At 42.1% G+C, this 7,500-nt stretch overlaps 1 protein-coding gene across 1 annotated transcript in view; it reads left to right on the top strand.

Annotated features, from left to right (window-relative positions):
- The window catches only part of plekhf2 (pleckstrin homology domain containing, family F (with FYVE domain) member 2), a gene marked incomplete at its 3' end in the record, with an annotated part of 19,365 nt that overhangs the window by 629 nt on the left and 11,236 nt on the right, over positions 1 to 7,500 (top strand). The window lies entirely within an intron of this gene.

The raw sequence follows: 7,500 nt of genomic DNA, 5'->3' as shown, positions 1-7,500 counted from the left end.
AGAATAATGTTTTTAATGTTTTTTTTAATCACTAAAATCAATCTGTCAACATTTAAAAAATACGGGCACGTGGAGGATATTTTTTAAAATTATTATTTATTTTTATTTTGTGATGACAATTGCTACAATGCAATTTAAAATCTCAAAATAATCGGTAATGTTTTTTTTTTTTTTTTTTTTTTTTTTTTTTTTTAATAATTTACACATTAACATTAGCATGATCTGACTGATATGATCACTGAGACATTTATTATTATTTTTTGGCTTTTTAGCATATAGTGTATTTGGAGTGACCGAATATAAATTTGTATATTTTTCAACATGTTTAATGGCTCTGACTATTTCCCTTGGCTAAATCTGTATTGATTGTAGTCTATTTAAATTTATGTAGTTTTTCTCTATATATTTTGTTTTTGGTAAAATTGGTCTTAAAGGAATACTTCACCCATATGGAACCGGCGTTCTATCATTATAAAATCGCTATTATAATATAATGAATGAGGTTTTTCTTCCCTCAGTCTTCCCTCAGTCTTCCCTTGGCCCAGCTGTCCTGTTAATCCTAACCCTACATTTAACCATGTGTGAAAATGTAGGGTTAGACAGTGAGACCATAAAACACTCTTTCTGCCTTTTCTCAGGCTAGGATGAACCGATTTCTAACATTTTTGCACATTTATTCTACATAGGATCTCAGAGTTCAATACACCTTCATATTCCCACCGGTGAAGTAGGCCTTTCAGTCTCAAATCTATTGTGAATTGTATCCGTGGGAACCTGTTTGTGGTTTGTTTATTAATGGCCGTGGTGGATAATCTAACCTTAGCTTATATAGCGCTATCCTAATGTTTGATTAGTAAGACACCGCTACCCTTTTTAAATAGTACAAAGTGTAAACAGTCCAGTGTGTGTGTGTGTGTGTGTGTGTGTGTGTGTGTGTGTGTGTGTGTGTGTGTGTGTGTGTGTGTGTGTGTGTGCGCGCTCAGTTTTGAAACCAAAAGTTTGTTTTACTGTATATCCACTGATGATTAGCTTTCAGTAGTGTGTGCGTGTGCGTGTATTCTCTCTCTATGTGTGTGTGTGTGTGTGTGTGTGTGTGTGTGTGTGTGTATTCTCTCTCTATGTGTGTGTGTGTGTGTGTGTATTCTCTCTCTATGTGTGTGTGTGTGTGTGTGTGTGTATTCTCTCTCTATGTGTGTGTGTGTGTGTTCTTTCTCTGTGTGTGTGTGTGTGTGTGTGTATTCTCTCTCTATGTGTGTGTGTGTGTTCTTTCTGTGTGTGTGTGTGTGTGTGTATTCTCTCTCTATGTGTGTGTGTGTGTGTTCTTTCTGTGTGTGTGTGTGTGTGTGTATTCTCTCTCTATGTGTGTGTGTGTGTGTGTGTGTTCTTTCTCTGTGTGTGTGTGTGTGTATTCTCTCTCTATGTGTGTGTGTGTGTATTCTCTCTCTCTCTGTGTGTGTGTGTGTGTGTGTGTGTGTGTGTGTGTGTGTGTGTGTGTGTGTGTGTGTGTGTGTGTGTGTGTGTGTGTGTGTGTGTGTGTGTGTGTGTGTGTGTGTGAGAAAGCTTGTTCTGTGTGTGTGTGTGTGTGTGTGAGAAAGCTTGTTCTGTGTGTGTGTGTGTCTGTGTGTGTGTGTGTGTATTCTCTCTCTATGTGTGTGTGTGTGTGTGTGTGTGTGTGTGTGTTCTTTCTCTGTGTGTGTGTGTGTTCTTTCTGTGTGTGTGTGTATTCTCTCTCTATGTGTGTGTGTGTGTGTATTCTCTCTATGTGTGTGTGTGTGTATTCTCTCTCTATGTGTGTGTGTGTGTGTGTGTGTATTCTCTCTATGTGTGTGTGTGTGTGTGTGTGTGTGTGTGTGTGTGTGTGTTCTTTCTCTGTGTGTGTGTGTGTATTCTCTCTCTCTCTGTGTGTGTGTGTGTGTGTTCTTTCTCTCTCTGTGTGTGTGTATTCTCTCTGTGTGTGTGTGTGTGTGTGTGTGTGTGAGAAAGCGTGTTGTGACAGCAGTATAGTGGAAGTGAGTGTGTAACTTCTACCACTAAGAAAAGGGAAGTTTGTTTTGACTTGTCTTGGCTTGAGTCTAACAGGTTACAATAGAAGGTGCTGTGTGTGTGTGTGTGCGTGTGTGTGTGTGTGTGTGTGTGTGAGAAAGCGTGTCGTGACAGCAGTATAGTGGAAGTGAGTGTGTAAGAAAAGGGAAGTTTGCTTTGACTTGTCTTGGCTTGAGTCTAACAGGTTACAACAGTTTGAGAAGGAGTTAAAGGTGCAGTCTGTGTGTGTGTGTGTGTGTGTGTGTGTGTGTGTGTGTGTGTGTGTGTGTGTGTGTGTGTGTGTGTGTGTGTGTGTGTGTGTGTGTGTGTGTGTGTGTGTGTGTGTGTGTGTGTGTGTGTGTGTGTGTGTGTGTGTGTGTGTGTGTGTGTGTGTGTGTGTGTGTGTGTGTGTGTGTGTGTGTGTGTGTGTGTGTGTGTGTGTGTGTGTGTGTGTGTGTGTGTGTGTGTGTGTGTCAGTGAGTGATTCTGGAGAACGCTTGTTGTCAAAATCACTTTTTGTCAAAATCAGTGAATATCTCCTCATGGTCCGCTACCTGTCTGTACTGTGTGTGGGTGAAAATAAATCCAATGTTAATACACAGCCTAGGCTCTGTAAATACATGTGAATGTTGTGTTAGCTTACGGTGGGGCCCCTTTGTTTACTTACCAGTTTACAGAGCCTAGGCTGTGTAGTCTTATCAATACTGAATTATTTTCAGCGCACACACAGTACAGACAGGTAGCGGATCATTCACTGATTTTGACCAAGAAGTGATTTTGACAACAAGCGTTCTCCAGAATCACTGACACACACACACACACACACACAGACACAGACAGACAGACAGACAGACAGACAGACAGACAGACAGACAGACAGACAGACAGACAGACAGACAGACAGACAGACACTGCACCTTTAAAACAGAATATTGAGGCCAAGGTTTGTCCCGCTGGTTTAAGCTTATTATCCTTTTCCATGACGAGAAAGGAATTCCTGACCCTCTGCACTGTTTGCACTGTGACGGTATATTCCTGACCTAGTTATATCTGTGTGTCTGTGTGTCTGTCTGTCTGTGTGTCTGTCTGTGTGTCTGTCTGTCTGTGTGTCTGTCTGTGTGTCTGTCTGTCTGTCTGTCTGTCTGTCTGTCTGTCTGTCTGTCTGTCTGTCTGTCTGTCTGTCTGTCTGTCTGTCTGTCTGTCATGTGGGGAGTTAGTTTCATCATAGTAAAGCATCTGAAAAGAGTTATAGGCATATTTATCAATCCAAATATTGTCATTTAAGTTTGATAAACTTTTACAGTCACTGGCCCTCATTTATCAAACTTGCGTGGAAACTGGTGCAGATTCTGGCGCAAATACCTCCCTACGCCAGGTATCGCGTGGGATTTATCAAACAGTCGTATCTCGCCAATCTCGGCGTACGCCACGCAATTATTGATAAATGCAGCGGCTGAAAACAATCGTACCACGCCCCTATATTTTCTCAGTTTAGAGGCCTCGCCCAAAGGTTTTGCGACATGGATATGCGCAATACGGCACTTCCCTGAAGTAGAAATTGACAGAATAACAGCGAAAGTAGAAAAAAAAGAGTTTCATTTCGGAGCATTAGCCTACAAGCAGCATCAAATAACGACAGAAGGCAGCAGTTAGGAAGGAAATAACTGCTGCGGTCAACAGCGTTGGTGTTGACTCAAAATCGCCACTAAAAAAAGCGTGTTGCTGTTCTGAAATGCAACCAACTGGGGGTGCGGGGCTGCGGGCATAATATAAGTGGTGGAGGAGAAAAAGACGCACCAACTGTCCGATAATGGTCCCCATAAAATAAATAGAGGTCTGCAGAGATTTGAATGATTAGAATGTATTGGCCCTTTTAGATAGCACTACTCAAAAGGGTTTTAAAAACTAAAAATAACACATTTAGCGTTTTACTGTATGACAGCATGCGCTTGGCACGAGTGGTCAGCCCGGCCGTCAGCTGCACAAGCCGACCCGGCAGCGATCAGCTGTGAGAGCGCCCACTGTCCTGCTGAGCTGCTCCACCAGCAGATCGGAAAAACGTGCCGGTTAAGGTGGAAATAAATCGCTCGCTTTAGCATCAATGACACATTAAAAGAGGAACTAACATCTACAAAGTGCGTCAAATAAATAAAATGTTAAGCTGATTGTTGTGCCGTGTATTTTTTTGTATCATAAAGAGCAGTGTAGGCCTACAACATATTTAATACTTAGGCTAACATTTTGAATGAATGCAGCCCCCGTGCCTCAGTGTCCCCCCAGCTGCTCCAAAACGGAGACAACTGTGTGCGCACTATTGAATCAGCTCTCCTACTCAGTTGCACACCATAAGCTGCTCATTTTTAAGTGATTAATATCTTTATTTCGGTCTTATTTGCACTGCATTTGTATTATCTTCTAATAATTGTCCAACAAAGTCATCGGCTACCCGGCACAGCCTGCACTGCGAGTCTAAGCTGTTTTCAAATTTGCGTACACGAGCTGAGAGCTGGCGTGGGATTTGAGCGTACCCTACGCTCACGTCCATATTGATAAATGCCGAGATTTGCGTGGAGATGTACGTACACCCATTTTTCTGGTCTACGCAAGATTGATAAATGAGGGCCATTCAGTGTAGATGAGGCTATGGGCTACGCTCTGGTTCTTATGACACAATAAGTACAGGGTTCGACATAACGCATGGCCCGCTGGCCCGGGGCCAGTAAAATCATATGCAGGGCAAGTTGATTGGCCAGTCACTGTCCCGCCCGGGCCAGTGACTGGCCAATCACAGTTCAGTATCTTTTTGTAGACTGGTTCATTGAAATGCGCGTTGAGAGTCGTAATGAAAGCAGTGTTTATTTAAGACTCAATATAATAAACCTAATATAAAATATATTTTTTAATGAAAGGCCAGTGGACACCGATGCGTGGGTGTTTTGACAGGCGGAGCAACAAGCGGGCGCACTCTCGCTCCGTTGGCAGAGCTGCCTACCGTCCGCCTGCGAGTCGACAAATCAATCAACTTACTTTGCCCCCTTTCTTTCTTCCCACAGCAGAGGTTGAGGTGCAGAAAATGATAACTGCACTTTTCTTTTATCTGCCGCCGTAATGTTACAGTATTTGCATCCAAGCCCCAATGGTAATACAAATGAGAGGCGTTATTTAAACGCTGTGAATGCGTCTCCGGTGATTGTGTCGGTTGTAGACAGAAACGAACGGAGGGACTCCGCTCACTGTACAGTTCCTATAGTTGCGCAGTTTGGCACTGTGTTTTCAGGCTCGAGACATTCAATCAGATCGCGGAAGTCTTTCCCATTGAAATCGCTAACGGGGGGAATATCCCCGGTTATTATTTTAGCCACAAACCACAGTTCTTCTGCGCGATGGCTCACTCACTCACTGGCGAGATCTCACGGTGAAACGCTGCTGTGATCGGACGAAGGCATTGTGTGTTTCTAAGGTGATTTAACGTCATAGTCTTAGACAAGCGTTTAGCATTATGCTGCATATTTTGCACTGCATTGTTTTTTATCAATAGTTTGAAAAAATGGTCCCACACCGGACTCTTATGTGAAGCTGACACTTCATGGAGAAGTGACACTCCTGCAGCGCGCTCATGACCAGACGTGAACTCGTACACGGTGAAATCTCCCATTAAAAAAACGGCATAACCCACTGATTTTCGGATATCTATTCTATTTTTAAAGTCAACTTGAGCGCAAGTGGAAAACTGGTCATTCGGTCGACACATTCACATCCCTAATGCATATAGAGAAAGTAATAAAAACAGCCTACCACACCACAAAGAATGATCAGACCTTCATCTCTTATTTTCCCCTATGTTTGATCATGACTTCTGCAGGTGAACTATTCATTAAACTGCCCAAATTCAAGAATAAAAACAATCATCAAACTACTGGACTTTAAAATACTGGCCCACTCTTTCAACATACTTTTAGTTGTAGGCTTCTAATTCAATATGTTTGCCTGGTTTTATATTATGTGTATGAGCAATATCAACATTTCATATAATTAACTTGGGGCGGCAGTGGTGAAGTGGGTAGGGAGTTCGCCTCTGGTGTGCAGGGTCGGAGGTTTGATCCCCCGTCTCCCCGCCACATGTCGAAGTGTCCCTGGGCAAGACACTGAACCCCGAATTGCTCCCGGTAGTTAGCTTAGTTAGCTTAGCACCCTAGTGCTGCTATCGGTGTATGAATGTGTGTGTGACTGGGTGAATGTGTACAAAAAAACAATGTAAAGCGCTTTGGGTCTGTGATAAACGGAGATATAGCGCTATACAAGTCCATTTACCATTTAACTAAAAGAAACATAACCAAATCTAAAGGGAATATCTATACTGTTACAGTATAGATATTCCCTTTAGATATGGTTATTTTTCTAATACAGGTATTATAATTATTGACACTAAATTATGAAGAAAAAAAAAGTGTGTGCAGGGCCAGTGAAAATATACAAGGGGCCAGTAAAACTCGGATCCACTGGCCCGGCGAGCCAGTAGGAAAACAAATTTATGTTGAACCCTGCCCCCCAAAGGCCCATTCTGAGCCAGGAAAAACCCTGTGTTGTCATTGTCTGTCTTTCTTGTGTATTTTTGAGCGACCAAATTCAAAATGAAAGTTAACATTGTGGTTGTAACCTAAAAGCGATTTGCCCAAAATGAGAAAAATGTGGTTTCTGAAGTGAAGTGTCATGCAGATAACTCTCACATCCTACTTCCTTAGAAGACTGTGTGTGTGTGTGTGTGTGTGTGTGTGTGTGTGTGTGTGTGTGTGTGTGTGTGTGTGTGTGTGTGTGTGTGTGTGTGTGTGTGTGTGTGTGTGTGTGTGTGTGTGTGTGTGTGTGTGTGTGTGTGTGTGTGTGTGTGTGTGTGTGTGTGTGTGTGTGTGTGTGTGTGTGTGTGTGTGTGTGTGTGTGTGTGTGTGTGTGTGTGTGTGTGTGTGTGTGTGTGTGGGGGGGAATAACCTTCAGCTTTAAGTCATATGTGAGCAAATCATTAATAACATGGATCCTCCGTTTAATCACACTCTCCCAGTGAATGAAACAGCCTAGGCTCTGTAAATAATATACATACTCTTTCTTTTTACTACACTACATACTAAAGTACTCTTTCTTTTTACTACACTACATACTAAAGTACTTTTTCTTTTTACTACACTACATACTAAAGTACAGAAGAGTTTTAGGGCCACAGACAGGAGAGAGAGAAAAATCAGATAAGGAAGATTTTTCTTTTCATTATGTCGAGAAATGTCAAGAATAAAGACGAATACTCCAAAATGCAATTGGAGTTAGTGGGGGCATTTATGTATTTTCAGCATACTAATTGACTTGCATGTATTGGGACATCCTAAATCTTTTTTCTGGCATACTAAATAGTAGGGAATAGGGATGGGCATTTTAAGAAATTTCATTGATCGATCATCGGGAAAATTAACGAGCAATTATCGAGCAATCGTT

Source organism: Ammodytes marinus (assembly GCF_949987685.1).
Source record: "Ammodytes marinus genome assembly, chromosome: 25".
Classification (NCBI taxonomy): Eukaryota; Metazoa; Chordata; class Actinopteri; order Uranoscopiformes; family Ammodytidae; genus Ammodytes; species Ammodytes marinus.
Note: the sequence above shows the minus strand (reverse complement) of the source record. Positions and strands in the feature narration are given on the sequence as shown.